At 35.7% G+C, this 20,052-nt stretch overlaps 1 long non-coding RNA gene across 2 annotated transcripts; it reads right to left on the bottom strand.

The window, feature by feature from the left end:
• Window positions 1-3,034: 3,034 nt before the first annotated feature.
• Window positions 3,035-19,893, bottom strand: LOC105464419 (uncharacterized). 2 transcript variants are annotated; one of them, XR_976820.2, is made up of 3 exons: window positions 19,781-19,893; window positions 19,496-19,626; window positions 3,035-3,579 (listed from the first exon to the last, which is right to left on the bottom strand). It is a non-coding gene; the product is annotated as an uncharacterized lncRNA (long non-coding RNA). The 2 variants fall into 2 exon arrangements; XR_011618367.1 differs by lacking the exon at window positions 3,035-3,579 and adding an exon at window positions 10,843-11,108.
• Between the last annotated feature and the right edge of the window lie 159 nt (window positions 19,894-20,052).

Genomic DNA, 20,052 nt, shown 5'->3' with positions numbered 1-20,052 from the left:
TGAAAATATCTAAGTAAACTATACAGAATCATTAAACGTTGAACATGAAGACTAGAGACTTAGATGTTGGCTAAAATGTTAGGTGTAAAAGGAAAATTAAAAGGGTTCTGTAATTATTAGAAATGTATAAATGCAATCAGTCTGGAAAAATATACTTGAATGTTTTAAAGGGCTTCTTTGGAGTAAAGACTAAAACGCATTGCTTTATCAGTTTTACTTTTCTGAATCTTCAGTAATGACATATTACTTTTAAAATTATAAAAATTTTATCTCAGTGTTTGAAATAATTACTGGTAAATCATGTATGAAATATGGCATAAGAACATGACTATAAAGAGAAATAATGGTATTAATACTCATAATTGTATTATACTGGCATTGAAATAGAAAAGTCAGATACATTTAATATGTAGCGTTTCTGATTTTTTTTAAATTATACTTTAAGTTCTAGGGTACATGTGAACAATGTGCAGGTTTGTTACATATGTATACGTGAGCCATATTGGTGTGCTGCACCCATTAACTCGTCATTTACATTAGGTATATCTCCTAATGCTATCCCTCCCCCCTACCCCCTCCCCACAATAGGACCCGGTGTGTGATGTTCCCCTTCCTGTGTCCAAGTGATCTCATTTTTCAATTCCTACCTATGAGTGAGAACATGCAGTATTTGGTTTTCTGTTCTTGTGATAGTTTGCTGAGAATGATGGTTTCCAGCTGCATCCATGTCCCTACAAAGTACATGAACTCATCCTTTTTAATGGCTGCATAGTATTCCATGATGTATATGAAAAAATGCTCATCGTCACTTGCCATCAGAGAAATGCAAATCAAAACCGCAATGAGGTACCATCTCACACCACTTAGAATGATAATCATTAAAAAATCAGGAAACAATAGGTGCTGGAGAGGATGTAGAGAAATAGGAACACTTTTACACTGTTGGTGGGACTGTAAACTAGTTCAACTATTGTGGGAAACAGTGTGGCGATTCCTCAAGGATCTAGAACTAGAAATACCATTTGACCCAGCCATCCCATTACTGGGTATATACACAACCTCTAATCTTAATCCAGACATTTCTTTCAACTCTTTCATCCAGTTTCTAATCATAAAAAATTTGAATCTACCTATGGCCTGGAAGGCTCCCTCTCACCCCTACTTCAAGTTGTCCCCCCTTTCTATACCAAACCAATGTACATCTTACATGTGTTGATTGATGTCTTATGTCTCCCTAAAATGTATAAACTCAAGCTGTAGCCCAATCACCATGGGGAAATATTCTCAGGACCTTCTGTGGCTGTGCCATGGGTCATAGCTTTATATTTGGCTCAAAATAAATCTCTTCAACTATTTCACAATGTTTGACCCCTTCCGTCGACATTGCCATTATAAAAGTATAGTCTTTTAGTACACAAACATAGGGTATCTGTTAATTAATTTAGGTCAAATATAATTTCTTCCACAAAGTTTTCCAACATTCTGTGCATAAGTCTAACAACTCCTTCAAGTACTTCTAAGCATTTTACTGTTTTGAACCTTATTGTAATAAAATTGTTTTCTTCACTTTTTCTTTTGAATGATCATTGTGACTAATAAGAAAACTAGTTTTTGCATGTTGATTTTGTACCTTAAAATTTTTCTGAATTCATTTATGTATTCTAATTTTTGCAAGTTGTTTGACACTTTTTAGATACAGAATCATGCTATCTGCAAATAGAGATTGTTTTACTTCTTTTTTTTTTTTTCTATTTGGATGCTTTTTGTCTCTTATTCTTGCCTAATGTTACTTCCAATATTATGTTAAATATATGGTGAAACATAGCATCCTTGTCTTCTTCCTGATCTTAAGGGGAAAGATTTCTGTTCTAATAATTAATGTAATAATTATTACATTAATAATTAATAATTATTGTAATAATTAATAAGTAATAATTAATGTAATGTCACTTTTTTCTTTTATATATGCCCTTTTTCATATTGAGAAAGTGTCCTTCTGGTCCTAGTTTGTTGAGTTTTATTATGAAAAAAAGGTTTTATTTTGTCAAATGCTTTTTATTCTGCAATTGAGATGATTATGTGCTTTTTTTCCTTTACTCTATTAAGGTAGCATATTGCATTCATTGATTTTTATAAGCTGAACCACTCTTGCACTCATGGGATAAATCCCAGTTGTTGATAGCATATAATCCTTCTAATATGCTGCCTCATTTAGTTTGCTCGTATTTGTTGAAAATATTGCAACTGTACTAATAAGGGCTATTGCTCTGCAGTTTTCTTTTCTTGTAATGTTTTTCTGTCCCTTTGGCATCAGTATAATATTGGCCTAGTGGAATCAGATGGGATGTGTTGCCCTCTCTTTTATTCTTTTGGAAGAACTTTTAGTTACTATTTTTAATTGCCTTTTAAGTGAATCATACAATTTACTAGTGAAGCCATCTAGTTCTGATGTTTTTTAAAGGTTATTTTTATTTTAATTAAAAGGACCTGGATTAAAACTCTTCCCTTGTTACAAGACTTTTAGATTTTTTTTTTAATAGTATTGGTAGTTTCTGTGTTTTCAATACTCTGTCAATTTCATGTAGGTTATATAAATGTTGGTGTAAAATTGTTTATAATATTCTAAGTATATTTATTTCTTTAAGGGAGATAGTACAATTTCTGCATTCATTTCTCATTTAAGGAGTTTGAGTCTTTTTTTCTAAGTAAGTCTTGCTAAATGTTTATTTTGATAATATTTTTTAAAGGACTAATATTAGATTACATTGATTTTGTTTAATGCTTTTTCTAGTTTCCAATAATTTTATCTTTAATCTTTATTATTTTTTTCCTTCTGCTAGCTTAAAATAATTAAAAACATATCTCAGAAAGGCATTTTTCTACCCATGTTTACTGCAGCATTATTCACATTAGCAAAGAGGTAGAAACAAACTGAATGTCCATCAATGGATAAATTAATAAAGAAACTGTATTAATATTATGTACACACAGTAAAATGTTATACAGGTTTAAAAAATAAGAAAATTCTGTCACATACAATTCTGCAACATGGATTTTGAGGACATTATGCTAACTGAAATAAGCCTGTCACAAAAAGACGAATGCCACATAGTTCCACTTATGTGAGGTATCTTAAGTAGACAAATTCATTGAAGCAGATGGTAGAATGGTGCTTGCCAGGGACTGGGAGAAGGGGGAATTAGTTGCAGTTTGATTGGTAGAAAATTTCAGTCATATGAGGTGAAAAAGTTCTAGCAATCTGCTGTACAACAGTGCACAGATAGTAACGATAATATACAATTAATATTTGTAAAGAAGGTATACACCACATCGTGTGTATTATCAGAATTTAAAAAATTAATGCTCAATACATAAATATATAAATAAATATTCAGTCATATTAGTATAGATTTTTCTCACCCATCCAAAATTTCAAATCAGCCAAGCAGAAAGCATCATGTTGGAAAAAGGAGTGATATAATATAAATGTCTCAAATTCATAATTATTTTGACTAAATTATTCAGTTAACCAAAAAATTCAGTCCAAAGAAAGGGCGTATATATTGATTCAGTCTTGACCTGTAGATAAATAATAAAACAGTAAAATAATAATAATAGTTAATATTTTCTGCAATTACTAAATATCAAGTAAAGCTATAGCATTAAATGTTCTACAGACATTTAGATTTAGTTTGATACTATTTTTTACTGCCTTAGTGTAAAATCAGAGTATTTGTTTGAGATCACTTTATGTGGTAAAAATTACATAGCATGCAGTGCACAATTTTGACTTTTGTATTTTTTTAAATTTTTTGACCCTTTTTAAGAAAGCTTATTAGCATTTAGTGTATCACATTGTTGTGCAACAATTACCACCACCACCTACAAAATATTTTCATCTTCCCAAGCTGAAACTCCATATTCATAAAATATCTCCCCATTCTACACTTCCCTCAAGACCTAGATATCCCCAATGTATGAATTTGACTACATTACATACCTCTTCTATTTTGTAGTGTATGTCAGAATTTTGTTGCTTTTTAAGGCTGGATAATACTGCATCATGTGTATGTACCAAATTTAGTTTATCTGTTCATACTTGATGAATACTTGGGTTGCTTCCACATTTTGTCTATTGTAAATAATGATGCTATGAATGTATGTGAACTAATATCTGTTCAGGTAACTGCTTTCAATTATTTTTGGTATATAACTAGAAAAGGAATTGCTAGTAATTCTATGTAGGCTTTTTTTTTGGTTCCATATGAATTTTAAGATTGTTTTCTAGTACGGTGAATAATGATGATGGTATTTTGATGGGAATTACATTAAATTTATAGATTATTTTGGCAGTATCTTCATAGTTACAATATTATTGATCTTACCTATCCATAAGCGTGGGATGCTTTTTCACTTGTTTGTGTCATCTATGATTCTTTCAGCAGTGTTTTGTAGTTTTCCTTGTAGACGTCTTTCACTTCCTTGTTTAGATATATTCTTAAGTATTTTATTTTATTTTTTGCAGCTGTTGTAAAAGGGGTTGAGTGCTTGATTTGAGTCTCATATATAATTATATATTATGTGAGTCTCAGATATATTTATAATATATGTGAGATGGTTTGGCTGTCTCTCCACCCAAATCTCATCTTAAATTGTAACTCCCATAATTCTCATATGTTGTGGAGGGACTCAGTGGAAGATAAATGGATCATGTGGGTGATTCCACTCAAACGGTTCTCATGGTAGTGAATAAGTCTGAAGAGATCTGATGGTTTTATAAGGGGTTCTTCCTTTAACTGGGCTCTCATTGTCTCTTGTCTGTCACCAGGTAAGACATGCCTTTTGCCTTCTGCCATAATTATAAGGCCTCCTTAGCCACGTGGAACTGTGAGTCCATTAAACCTCTTTCTCTTTTTTTTTTCTTTCTTTTTTTTTATTATTATTATACTTTAAGTTCTAGGGTACATGTGCATAACGTGCAGGTTTGTTACATATGTATGCCTGTGCCATGTTGCTGTGCTGCACCCATCAACTCATCAGCACCCATCAACTCGTCACTGACATCAGGTATAACTCCCAATGCAATCCCTCCCCCCTCCCCCCTCCCCATGATAGGCCCCAATGTGTGATGTTCCCCTTTCTGAGTCCAAGTGATCTCATTGTTCAGTTCCCACCTATGAGTGAGAACATGCGATGTTTGGTTTTCTGTTCTTGTGATAGTTTGCTAAGAATGATGGTTTCCAGCTGCATCCATGTCCCTACAAAGGACACAAACTCATCATTTTGGATGGCTGCATAGTATTCCATGGTGTATATGTGCCACATTTTCTTAATCCAGTCTGTCACTGATGGACATTTGGGTTGATTCCAAGTCTTTGCTATTGTGAATAGTGCCGCAATAAACATACGTGTGCATGTGTCTTTATAGCAGCATGATTTATAATCCTTTGGGTGTATACCCAGTAATGGGATGGCTGGGTCATATGGTACATCTAGTTCTAGATCTTTGAGGAATCTCCATACTGTTTTCCATAATGGTTGAACTAGTTTACAATCCCACCAACAGTGTAAAAGTGTTCCTATTTCTCCACATCCTCTCCAGCACCTGTTGTTTCCTGACTTTTTAATGATTGCCATTCTAACTGGTGTGAGATGGTATCTCATTGTGGTTTTGATTTGCATTTCTCTGATGGCCAGTGATGATGAGCATTTTTTCATGTGTCTGTTGGCTGTTTGAATGTCTTCTTTGGAGAAATGTCTGTTCATATCCTTTGCCCACTTTTTGATGGGGTTGTTTGTTTTTTTCTTGTAAATTTGTTTGAGTTCTTTGTAGGTTCTGGATATTAGCCCTTTGTCAGATGAGTAGATGGCAAAACTTTTCTCCCATTCTGTAGGTTGCCTGTTCACTCTGATGGTAGTTTTTTTTCCTGTGCAGAAGCTCTTTAGTTTAATGAGATCCCATTTGTCAATTTTGGCTTTTGCTGCTGTTGCTTTTGGTGTTTTAGACATGAAGTCTTTGCCCATGACTATTTCCTGAATGGTACTACCTAGGTTTTCCTCTAGGGTTTTTATGGCATTAGGTCTAACATTTAAGTCTCTAATCCATCTTGAATTAATTTTCATATAAGGAGTAAGGAAAGGATCCAGTTTCAGCTTTCTACTTATGGCTAGCCAATTTTCCCAGCACCATTTATTAAATAGGGAATCCTTTCCCCATTTCTTGTTTCTCTCAGGTTTGTCAAAGATCAGATGGCTGTAGATGTGTGGTATTATTTCTGAGGAGTCTGTTCTGTTCCATTGGTCTATATCTCTGTTTTGGTACCAGTACCATGCTGTTTTGGTTACTGTAGCCTTGTAGTATAGTTTGAAGTCAGGTAGCCTGATGCCTCCAGCTTTGTTCTTTTGACTTAGGATTGTCTTGGAGATGCGGGCTCTTTTTTGGTTCCATATGAACTTTAAAGCAGTTTTTTCCAATTCTGTGAAGAAACTCATTGGTAGCTTGATGGGGATGGCATTGAATCTATAAATAACCTTGGGCAGTATGGCCATTTTCACGATATTGATTCTTCCTATCCATGAGCATGGTATGTTCTTCCATTTGTTTGTGTCCTCTTTTATTTCACTGAGCAGTGGTTTGTAGTTCTCCTTGAAGAGGTCCTTTACATCCCTTGTCAGTTGGATTCCTAGGTATTTTATTCTCTTTGAAGCAATTGTGAATGGAAGTTCATTCATGATTTGGCTCTCTGTTTGTCTGTTACTGGTGTATAAGAATGCTTGTGATTTTGGCACATTAATTTTGTATCCTGAGACTTTGCTGAAGTTGCTTATCAGCTTAAGGAGATTTTGGGCTGAGACAATGGGATTTTCTAAATTTACAATCATGTCATCTGCAAAGAGGGACAATTTGACTTCTTCTTTTCCTAACTGAATACCCTTGATTTCTTTCTCTTGCCTGATTGCCCTAGCCAGAACTTCCAACACTATGTTGAATAGGAGTGGTGAGAGAGGGCATCCCTGTCTTGTGCCAGTTTTCAAAGGGAATTTTTTCAGTTTTTGCCCATTCAGTATGATATTGGCTGTGGGTTTGTCATTAATAGCCCTTATTATTTTGAGGTACGTTCCATCAATACCGAATTTCTTGAGCGTTTTTAACATGAAGGGCTGTTGAATTTTGTCAAAAGCCTTTTCTGCATCTATTGAGATAATCATGTGGTTCTTGTCTTTGGTTCTGTTTATATGCTGGATTATGTTTATTGATTTGCGAATGTTGAACCAGCCTTGCATCCCAGGGATGAAGCCCACATGATCATGGTGGATAAGCTTTTTGATGTGCTGCTGAATCCGGTTTGCCAGTGTTTTATTGAGGATTTTTGCATCGATGTTCATCAGGGATATTGGTCTAAAATTCTCTTTTTTAGTTGTGTCTCTGCCAGGCTTTGGTATCAGGATGATGTTGGCCTCATCAAATGAGTTAGGGAGGATTCCCTCTTTTTCTATTGATTGGAATAGTTTCAGAAGGAATGGTACCAACTCCTCCTTGTACCTCTGGTAGAATTCAGCTGTGAATCCATCTGGCCCTGGACTTTTTTTCATTGGTAGGCTATTAATTATTGCCTCAATTTCAGAGCCTGCTATTGGTCTATTCAGGGATTCAACTTCTTCCTGGTTTAGTCTTGGAAGAGTGTAAGTGTCCAGGAAATTATCCATTTCTTCTAGATTTTCTAGTTTATTTGGGTAGAGGTTTTTATAGTATTCTCTGATGGTAGTTTGTATTTCTGTGGGGTCGGTGGTGATATCCCCTTTATCATTTTTTATTGTGTCTATTTTATTCTTCTCTCTTTTCTTCTTTATTAGTCTTGCTAGCGGTCTGTCAATTTTGTTGATCTTTTCAAAAAACCAACTCCTGGATTCATTGATTTTTTGGAGTGTTTTTTGTGTCTCTATCTCCTTCAGTTCTGCTCTGATCTTAGTTATTTCTTGCCTTCTGCTAGCTTTCGAATGTGTTTGCTCTTGCTTCTCTAGTTCTTTTAATTGTGATGTTAGAGTGTAAATTTTAGATCTTTCCAGCTTTCTCTTGTGGGCATTTAGTGCTATAAATTTCCCTCTACACACTGCTTTAATGTGTCCCAGAGATTCTGGTATGTTGTATCTTTGTACTCATTGGTTTCAAAAAACATGTTTATTTCTGCCTTCATTCCGTTATGTACCCAGTAGTCATTCAGGAGCAGGTTGTTCAGTTTCCATGTAGTTGAGCAGTTTGGATTGAGTTTCTTAGTCCTGAGTTCTAGTTTGATTGCACTGTGGTCTGAGAGACAGTTTGTTATAATTTCTGTTCTTGTACATTTGCTGAGGAGTGCTTTACTTCCAATTATGTGGTCAATTTTGAAATAAGTGTGATGTGGTGCTGAGAAGAATGTATGTTCTGTTGATTTGGGGTGGAGAGTTCTATAGAGGTCTATTAGGTCTGCTTGCTGCAGAGATGAGTTCAATTCCTGGATATCCTTGTTAACTTTCTGTCTCGTTGATCTGTCTAATGTTGACAGTGGAGTGTTGAAGTCTCCCATTATTATTGTATGGGAGTCTAAGTCTCTTTGTAAGTCTCTAAGGACTTGCTTGATGAATCTGGGTGCTCCTGTATTGGGTGCATATATATTTAGGATAGTTAGCTCTTCCTGTTGAATTGATCCCTTTACCATTATGTAATGGCCTTCTTTGTCTCTTTTGATCTTTGATGGTTTAAAGTCTGTTTTATCAGAAACTAGTATTGCAACCCCTGCTTTTTTTTGTTCTCCATTTGCTTGGTAGATCTTCCTCCATCCCTTTATTTTGAGCCTATATATGTCTCTGCATGTGAGATGGGTCTCCTGAATACAGCAGACTGATGGGTCTTGACTCTTTATCCAGTTTGCCAGTCTGTGTCTTTTAATTGGAGCATTTAGTCCATTTACATTTAAGGTTAAGATTGTTATGTGTGAACTTGATCCTGCCATTATGATATTAACTGGTTATTTTGCTCGTTAGTTGATGCAGTTTCTTCCTAGCCTCAATGGTCTTTACATTTTGGCATGTTTCTGCAATGGCTGGTACCGGTTGTTCCTTTCCATGTTTAGTGCTTCCTTCAGGGTCTCTTGTAAGGCAGGCCTGGTGGTGACAAAATCTCTAAGCATTTGCTTATCTGTAAAGGATTTTATTTCTCCTTCACTTATGAAACTTAGTTTGGCTGGATATGAAATTCTGGGTTTAAAATTCTTTTCTTTAAGAATATTGAATATTGGCCCCCACTCTCTTCTGGCTTGGAGAGTTTCTGCTGAGAGATCTGCTGTTAGTCTGATGGGCTTCCCTTTGTGGATAACCCGACCTTTCTCTCTGGCTGCCCTTAAGATTTTTTCCTTCATTTCAACTTTGGTGAATCTGGCAATTATGTGTCTTGCAGTTGCTCTTCTCGAGGAGTATCTTTGTGGCATTCTCTGTATTTCCTGGATTTGAATGTTGGTCTGCCCTACTAGGTTGGGGAAGTTCTCCTGGATGATATCCTGAAGAGTGTTTCCCAACTTAGTTCCATTTTCCCCCTCACTTTCAGGCATCCCAATCAGACGTAGATTTGGTCTTTTTACATAATCCCATACTTCTTGCAGGCTTTGTTCATTTCTTTTTCTTCTTTTTTCTTTAGATTTCTCTTCTTGCTTCATTTCATTCATTTGATCCTCAATCGCTGATACTCTTTCTTCCACTTGATCGAGTTGGTTACTGAAGCTTGTGCATTTGTCACGTATTTCTCGTGTCATGGTTTTCATCTCTTTCATTTCATTTATGACCTTCTCTGCATTAATTACTCTAGCTATCAATTCTTCCACTCTTTTTTCAAGATTTTTAGTCTTTGCGCTCGGTATGTAATTCTTCCTTTAGGTCTGAGAAGTTTGATGGACTGAAGCCTTCTTCTCTCATCTCGTCAAAGTCATTCTCCGTCCAGCTTTGATCCGTTGCTGGCGATGAGCTGCGCTCCTTTGCAGGGGGAGATGCGCTCTTATTTTTTGAATTTCCAGCTGTTCTGCCCTGCTTTTTCCCCATCTTTGTGGTTTTATCTGCCTCTGGTCTTTGTTGATGGTGACGTACTGATGGGGTTTTGGTGTGGGTGTCCTTCCTGTTTGTTAGTTTTCCTTCTATGAGTCAGGACCCTCAGCTGTAGGTCTGTTGGAGATTGCTTGAGGTCCACTCCAGACCCTGTTTGCCTGGGTATCAGCAGCAGAGGCTGCAGAAGATAGAATATTGCTGAACAGCGAGTGTACCTGTCTGATTCTTACTTTGGAAGCTTCCTCTCAGGGGTGTACTCCACCCTGTGAGGTGTGGGGTGTCAGATTGCCCTTAGTGGAGGACGTCTCCCAGTTAGGCTACTCAGGCGTCAGGGACCCACTTGAGCAGGCCCTCTGTCCCTTCTCAGATCTCAACCTCCGTGTTGGGAGATCCACTGCTCTCTTCAAAGCTGTCAGACAGAGTCATTTGCGTCTGCAGAGGTTTCTGCTGCTTTTTTCTTGTTGTTGTTGTTGTTGCTGTTTAGCTATGCCCTGTCCCCAGAGGTGGAGTCTACTGAGACAGGCAGGTTTCCTTGAGCTGCTGTGAGCTCCACCCAGTTCGAGCTTCTCAGCAGCTTTGTTTACCTACTTAAGACTCAGCAATGGTGGGCGCCCCTCCCCAGCCTCAGTGCTGCCTTGTGGTTAGATCGCAGACTGCTGTGCTAGCAGTGAGGGAGGCTCCGTGGGCGTGGTACCCTCCTGGCCAGGTTTGGGATATAATCTCCTGGTGTGTCCTGCTTAAAACGCAGTATTGGGGTGGGAGTTACCCGATTTTCCAGGTGTTGTGTGTCTCAGTTCCCCTGGCTAGGAAAAGGGATTCCTTTCCCCCTTGTGCTTCCCAGGTGAGGCGATGCCTCACCCTGCTTCAGCTCTCGCTGGTCGGGCTGCAGCAGTTGACCAGCACAGATTGTCTGGCACTCCCTAGTGAGATGAACCCAGTACCTCCGTTGAAAATGCAGAAATCACCGGTCTTCTGTGTCGTTCGCGCTGGGAGTTGGAGACTGGAGCTGTTCCTATTTGGCCATCTTGCTCCGCCCCCTATTTTAATGGTTTGATTTAATAACAGGCAATAATTGAATCTAAACAGTCAAAACTATCTTTGATGAAGCAACTTAAGCGTGTGACTATAAAGGACAGAATAATAAACCCTTTGTATTTTAGTGAATTATGATCAGATCCTTCAATATAGAAATCTTATTGCTATTATGTCACTTTGTCAATGCAAGTATAATATTGCTTCTAGATTATTTCTACTATGCCTAATATCATAAATTACACTAAATTTTTTCTCCTTAATTGATAATGATACATATTAAAATATGCTTCAAACTTCAATTTACAGAAGGATATTTGTAATGGATTTTGTCTCAAGTAATTAATGGACACAATATTAAAGTAAAATTGTATTTTTGTAAGTTAAACTTGCTTTTTAGTTCAAGATATATAAGATAATATCACAAAATATGAGACCTGGACTATTACTTCATACTTCTATGACTTTTCTATTTCAACTTTGCATTTTGTTCTATAAATTCTCAGCAATATGTATTTTCAAATATCCTCATAATCAGTTATTTCAGTACATTTACATGGCAACCTATTTACATGGAATATATTTATTGGCATTTGAATACTTTGTTGAAATCATAGTATTCTGAAACTTTAGCTTTACTGCTAACGTTGATTTTTGATGAATTTCAAAACTGTTGAGTTATCTAATGACAATAACTCTCTTATGAACACGATCTTTATCCAGGGTGCACTATAGTGTACTTTGTATCCAAAAAAATGCATCCTTTACGAAGTGGAATTCACTATCCAGGTGGACAGTTGGACCACATCGGGGTACATTACTGTGGGAGGAAGGAGAATTTTGATCATTGAGACTGAACTAATTCCCCTATGTTTATATAATACTGGAAAAATGCAGGATCTCACTGTTTATTACGGTAAATGAAAAACACTCAAGCAGTCAAGCTTCAGGGAATTCAATTTATCTACATACTTCAAAGGCTAAATCAACTATGATGAGTTCTAAAACTATGGAGCAAAAAATGACAAAATATTGTTATAATAAATGCCTTTTATAATATATTTTAAAAGATCCACTGGTAGAAAAAAATATTCTAAGCTTCAAATGATGTTCCAGTAATTTATTGATCTGGTTATATAAAGATTTGCTTTGGAAATACTAAAGTGTGAAGTGAATATTGCCAATTCATATCTATATGACAGTTATTCACTAATATGAAAAACAAAACAAAACTATCCTATACCTAATTATGTGAAATGGAAAATGTGCAAAGAGAAACCAGAGGTTAAAGAACCCAGACTTCAGTCCAAATCCAAAGCACAGAAGAAAACAAATGTTTGTATGATTTTCTTTCAAAGAAAAGTGAAAAGCAGTGGAAGTAGCTGACTCTGATTAGAAGAAAAGCTATTTAGGCAAAAATGTGTCATCTTTCTATGTTACACAAATTATTAAAAATAACTGTATATCTGTGTCCTGTTGTAAAATTGATAAACCAAAAATGCCCTCGTGTATTCTGAAATTCTTTACAGCACGCCAAATGAAAATAAAATTCCAGTATGTAGTGTCAAGTAATTAAGGTGTCTTCAGAGTCCAAAGTAATACAATTTAATCCTTTTTAACTTTTACTAGTGACATATGAATGCAATACACTTGTATAAAATACTCTTTTACCATATATCCACTTGAGATATGATCTTCCTAATTCTTAAATGTATGTTTTAGTTTTCTCCCTGTCAGCAATTTCAAAATAATGGCTGAGGGCTGAATATTACCTATCACAGAAATATAGCACTTTTTTATTCATTTGCAACTAGTAATAAGAGTAATCCCTAGTCACTACATTTATCAGATTAATCAGAACTTATCAAAATAATTTCATCATTCTGCTATGCCTCTTATTATCTTGAAAGTGAGAAATGACCAGTTGAGCAGTGAAAAAAACTGTAGTTGAATCATTGACAATCCAAGAGGATGGTCAAAGGGAGCAAATAAAAATAATATGGCATGGTGATGGAGAGAAGGAGCAGTTTTTAAAAACCTGTACATGAATGCTCATAATAGTTATTTGTGATCGTCAGAACCTGAAAACAACCCAGTGTCCTTCAACAGGTAAGTGATTAAACAAAATGTGTACAAAAAGGAATAAACTGTTGATACACATCATAACTGGATAAATCTCCAGGGAAATATGCTGAATAAAAAATCCAATCCCAAAGATTATATTGTGTAAATTTCATTTATGGAGGTGGGATGGAGGGAAGTGAGTATAGTTATAAAAAGGAAGCATAAAGAATCTTTGTGGTGATTGAACTGTTCTGTATCTTGACTATGGTGGTGAACACAAAAATCTACATGTGTGATAAAATTGCATAGAACTAAATATATACATGGGCTTGCACATACAAATGGATATATGCAAAACTGGTGAAAGATGAACAAAATTTTTGGTTCATATTAACGTCAATATCTTGATTGTGCTATTGTACATGCTTTTGCAAGATATTACCATGGGAGAAACTGGATAAAGAGTACACAGGATCTTTTATTATTTCTTCCAACTGCTTGTAAATCTAAAATTATTCCAAAATAAGTTTTTTAAATGTATGGGAAAGGAAAGCAAAGTGCGTGATTCAGTGTTTTTTAATTATACTGTCTGATCTGTCTGATTTTACCTCTCATTTCTAATCAAAGTATAAAAGTATCAGAAATTAAAGTATTGCACTTTAGCTTTTAACCAAGGTGAGATTACACTATTAGATAACAGCTGTAAAAAAATCTAAACTTGAATTTGAAAAAAAATTTAATTATTTGAAGTGGTTTCACATCAGAAATTTTCTTGAAAATATTGGATGTAAGTCAATGAGCACTGTTGTTATTGTTAATGAATGTTCAATGGAAGTTAGCAAGATGCTGGCCATGAATTATCGCATTCTTAGAGAAAATCTGTGAGATAAGTGTTGCTCTTATCCACATTTTATAGATGGAAAAATTGAGGCTCTGAAAAGCTGAGTAATTCATTCAAAGTTATCAGGTAATAAGTGGCAGATTCAAAACTGTGACCTAGGTCTCTCTGACTCTGCATCTGGTTCTCTTAACTACTATACTTTAACGTCACTTCTATGCTTTACTCACTGGAAGACTTTCTAAGGAAAACCATTGTTCTTTTTTATAATTAAGTATGTAAAGTATAAAAATATAATGACACAGTAAGGGAAAAAGATAATTTTTTCAGATGTTCGCCAATTTTGTGTTCTATCTTATAAATATTCAAATATGGATTGGGTTAGTGACAATACATTTTATAATAGAAAATCTGTTAGCATCAAATTCATAACTATAACACTGAAGAAAGCCAAAAGCTTTTAAGATAATCAGATGAAAATATAAAAGATAATAATATCAGTTACCAAATTAAATACAGGTGATGTTTCAAAATGAACTATTACCTGAAAGCAAGACACCAGCTTTTTGTTATTGCAAGAATGAAACAGTTAGTAGAACCACAAAAAAATTCAATTGCCTCTCAGCTGAGTTTAGTTATGCTGTAGTCCCTAGTTTGGAATTAATCTTTGAGCTTTAGAAAAATTAATACATAATGAGAATATTGCTTACATTCACAAGTATAAAAATAAGATGCTTCCTTTAAAGGCATATAAATCAGTTTCTAATAAACTTATTTAATATTGGGCTTTATTTCTTTTGTTTACTGACCAGAGAGTACCACATAACTTAAAAGTAATTTATTGGAATTCAGTTAGATCACAAAATGTGATAATGATCTGAGCCAATCTATAACAAACATTCCCCCAATTCAACAGAAAATGTCATCCAACATACCATATAAAGCTACATCCACTTCAAAAATGTTTCTAATTATATTATTCCAATCGTCTTTTTCTGTTCATTTCATTTTTCATCACAGAAAATTAAAATGATTTGGTTTATCTTTTTCTGAGTTTTTGAAACATGTTGTAATAAAGAAATAAAACACTATTTGATATGCTTTAAAATAATATGTCATCTAATTAGAGATAAAGTTATCTCAGCTGGGTTCTATCAGTACCAATAAAAAGAGAAAAATCAATTTATAAATAAAATATAGAAAATTTCATAGATTTTCCTACTATTAAATTTCTAATTTAATGCCACTACTATAATGACAGCCACATTTACTATATGTGATTTAATTTTATCATTGGGGAGGGGGAATCTCATTAATTTAGAAACCATAAATAAAGATGGACATTGCAATTATATAATTAAAACCTTCCTCACTTGTTTTATTTTCATGCTGAACACAATTACAAAATTAAAGCCATATAAATAATTACAGTGAAGCTACAGCAACTCACCAAACAATAGGAAACTAGGAATTAGAAGAAGATCAACTGGAGATTCATCTGGTTATAGTGTGTATCAATAGTTTATTCCTTTTTATTGTGGTACATATGTACCAAATTTGTTTAATCACTTACCTGTTGAAGGACAGCGGTTTGTTTTCTGTTTCTAGCAATTATAAATAACTATTATCAAATCAGGCACTAAAAAAGTGTACAGAAAGATTATTTAGTAATAGTATAATTAACATTATCATCAAATACCTCCTGTTATTTAAGAAAATCTTTATACTTCAATCAGAGATCACTACATGCACTTTAATAAGCCTTTTGAAGTATGACTTTTTAAATCTTTTCTTAGGTTCAGGGGTACATGTGCAGATTTGTTATATAAGTAAATTGCATGTCACAGGGGTTGGTGTATAGATTATTTCATCACGCAGGTAATAGTCAAAATATTCAATAGGTAGTTTTTTCAATAACCTCCTTCTGCTCATCCTCCATTCTCTGGTAGGCCCTGGTGTCTGTTATTCCCTTCTTTGTGTCCATGTGAACTCATTGTGTAGCTCCCACTTATAATTGGGAACATGCTGTGTTTGGTTTTTCTGTCCCTGCATTAGTTCACTTAGGATAATGACCTCCAGCTCCATTCATGTTACCGCAAAAGACGTGATCTCATTCCTTTTTATGGCTGCATAGTATTCTGTCATGTATATGTATCACATTTTCTTTATCTAGTCTACTGTTGGTGGGCATTTAGGTTCACTCCATGTCTTTGCTATTGTAAATAGTGCTGTGATGAACATATGAATGCATGTGCCTTTATAGTAGAACAATTTATATTCCTTTGGATATACACCCAATAATGAGATTGCTGGGTTGAATGGTAATTCTGTTTTGAGTTCTTTGAGAAATCGCCGCACTACTATCCACAGTGGCAGAACTAATTTACATTCCCATGAGTAGTGTATAAGCATTCCCTTCCTTCCACAACCTTGCCTTGCCAGCATCTGTTATTTTTTGACTTTTTAACAATAAGCATTCCTACTGTTGTGAGATGGTATCTCATTGTGGTTTTGATTTGTATTCCTCTAATGATTAATGATGTTCAGCATTTTTTTTTATGTTTGTTAACTGCATTTATGTCTTCTTTTGAAAAGTGGTTGTTCATGTCCTTTGCCCACTTTTTAATGGTGTGGTTTGTCTTTTCTTTGTTGATTCATTTAAGTTCCGTATAGATTCTGGATATTAGACCTTTGTCAGATGCATAGTTTGTGGATATATTTTCCCGTTCTGTAGGTTATCTGTTTACTCTGTTGATATTTACTTTTGTTGTGCAGAAGCTCGTCAGTTTAATTAGGTCCCACTTGTCAAGTTTTGTTTTTGTTGCAATTGCTTTTGGCATCTTCATAATGAAATCTTTGCCAGGTCTTATATCAGAATGATATTTCTTAGGTTATCTCCCCAGGTTTTTATAGTTTTAGTTTCTACATTTAAGTCTTTAATTCACCTTGAGTTGATTTTTGCATATGGTGTAAGGAAAGTGTCCAGTTTCAATCTTCTGCCTATGGCTAGCCATATGGTACCATTTATTAAATAAGGAGTTCTTTTCTTATTGCTTGTTTTTGTGGGCATTGTAAAAGATCAGATGGTTGTAAGTGTGTGGCATTATTTCTGGGCTCTCTATTCTGTTACATTGGTCTATGTATCTGTTTTTGTAGCAATACCATGCTATTTGGTTACTATAGCCTTGTATTATAGTTTGAATTTGGGTAACATGATGCCTTCAACTTTGTTCTTTTGTTCTTTGTTCATGATCTTTGTTCAATTGCCTTGGCCATTCAAGCTCTATTTTGGTTCCATATGATTTTAAAATAGTTTTTTTTTTTTTCTAATTATGCGAAGAATGTCATTGGTAGTTTGACAGGAATAGGATTGAATCTGTAGATTGCTTGGGGAAGTATGGCCATTTTAACAATATTGATCCTTCCTATTTTGTGTCAACTCAGATTTCTTTGAAAAGTGTTTTGTAACTCTTGTTGTAAAGATATTTCACATCGCTGGTTAGCTGTATTCCTAGGTATTTTATTCTTTTTGTGGATACTGGAAATGTGATTGCATTCTTGATTCAGCTGTCAGCTTGGATGTTGTCAGTGTATAAAAGTGCTACTGATTTTTGTACATTTATTTTGTGTCCTGAAACTTTGCTGAATTCGTTCATCAGATAAGGGAGCTTTTGGGCCAAGCCCATGAGGTTTTCTAGGTAAAGAATCATATTGTCTGCATATAGTTTGACTTCCTCTCTCCCTATTAGGATGTCTTTTATTTCTTTCTCTTGTGAAGTATGGCTAATTTTCTTATACTTAAACCTATTCTCCATTTTAAAGTTTTCTGAATTTTCTATCCCCATGTCTCCCTGATTTGTCCCAATAAAGGTTCCTTCACTTGAGTAACAAGGTCTATTTGTTTTTCTTTTGATAAGTTCATTTTGTGGCAATAATCCTTGTGACCAAATTTTGCTCAGTCAATTAGATGTGCTGTTCAATCTACTTCAGTTGTTGGGATGACCCTAAGCAATAAATCAGTCATTTTTCAATGCATATTTTTCATTAAATAAACGTGGCTTTAAAATATTAAAAATAAGTTCACCAATGTGAAATATAGACTTGCATCATTGTGTTAAAAGTTTTAATTGAACATTTGAATACAGGGTTGTATTTAAGATTTTCTAGAGAATAAAGCCTAAATTTCATCAAAACATAATTATTGTAACTGGTTCAATAGATTATTCTTAGGCTAACATATATGCCTAAATTCATTAAAATAATAATTGTTTGCAAGTTAATATTCAAAGTTATCACATTGGGCTCCCTAGGTGACGATGTGCTAATTGCTCCTGGAATTGGCCACTTATGTTTTTTTAAACAGAGGTAAGTGGTAAATCTGGACACAGTTAAGCAATTATGCTAAGTAAGAGAGAGAATGCTGTCTGAAATTCTAGCCAATAATTATCCATTAATCATATCCAATATTATTTTTTCTATGAATGGTAAAAAATGAACCGCCTAAATTCTCCCAATTTAAAAATATCAGTGGCATTTTGTTTCATTCCGGCAAGGGGAATAACATCTGAAACTTCTTGGCTTCTCACAAAATAGTGTTTTTAATAAATCGATGGCGCCATGGATCATGGTCTTTCAAAGGTCATGCTGGTCCAGGAAGATAGTAGGAAGCTGAGTCACAGGTCGGATGATATAACTGGGTAACAGCGATTCAGAGGAGCACCAGAAAATGGCACTTTTGCTTTGACTTTCTAAAGTGTTTGTAAAACGGCCTGTTTGACCCAGACAGAGCTTTACTATCACAGGAAAGGGATTTTGGAGTCCCTGATGAGTGCAGCAACCTCACCCCAAACTTCTGAACACATCTTGGAGCCCAGAGCAGTCATTCGCGACCTAAATTACTAAGTCAAGATTCAAGCTCTACAGTAGCAAAGGTCCTGTGAGGTACGCTTGGCTGGAAGAAAGCTAGGTTACTGGCTGTGCGCAGAAGGCGCCCGCCCCGCGAACTGCTGGGAAGTTCAGGTTTCCTCCAGGAGCAGCACCAAGGAGACAAAGGATCATGCAAAATAGGATAGCTTATGCTGGCTCCAAGCAGCAGGGTTTTTGCCCCTGGGCCCTCTGATAATCACCGCGGGGACTTGGGGCAGGAGCAGGCTATTGGAATGATGGCAAACGGTTTAAAAATTCCTTACTTGGTGATCCCTGAGCAGTGGTCTTGTAGAGTCACCACAGAGCTGGAGATTGGCAGCTGGCTCCACCATTAATGTACTCTCTTAAATCTCGATTACTTGACGCGGATAATGGGAGAATGAAGTTACCTACCTCATTTGTTGTGGCTGCTGTGAGGTTTAAGAGTTAACATGTAGCAGCATGAGGATTAAGAGTTAACATGTAGCCAGGTAGCAAGCTTAAAAAAAGAAAGAAAGAAAGAAAGAAAAGAAAAGGAAGGAAGGAAGGAAGAAAAGGTAGTGGTTATTGTTGGAGGCCCCGCACCTGTGAGTGGTGTCGCCCCAGAACTCTGTCAAAATCTCCTGAATCTTGAGAAGCCAAGCCTTTTTTCTCTTCTATTGGACTGCTTCCTCGGGTACGACTTTGTAGGAGCCGCCGGGAATTGAGTGCACCTGCTAAGGTCATGAGAAAAGATGAGCCTCTTTGGAATGACAAATTTGCCCCCAGAAGACCGCCACTGCTGCATCTACCCAGGCAGTATACATCTAGCACTTCACATGTAATCATGTTGAATTTAGTTTTTGGTAACACTTGTCCGTGGCTAACTACCTGGTTCTGCGGAGCGTTAGAGCCTGGTCTCTCAAAAGCCCTCACCCCGAAGGCCAGAAGTGAAGTATTTCCCGACTGCCACGGCCCTGAAACGGAGCACTACAGAGCTCACAGAGGAGAGTGGAGAAAGGAAGAAAGACACTGTTTCCTGAGTTGCCTGGATAGGATTGTTTATGACGTAGCCACAAGCCTCTTCTGTTACAGCAGGCTGAGATCTTGCCACCTCAGGATTATGCTGGCACTTGCACTTAGCCTCCTTCCGGCATATACAC

The sequence above is a fragment of the Macaca nemestrina genome, chromosome X (genome assembly GCF_043159975.1).
Source record: "Macaca nemestrina isolate mMacNem1 chromosome X, mMacNem.hap1, whole genome shotgun sequence".
NCBI lineage: Eukaryota > Metazoa > Chordata > Mammalia > Primates > Cercopithecidae > Macaca > Macaca nemestrina.
This window is presented reverse-complemented; position numbering and strand designations above follow the sequence as displayed.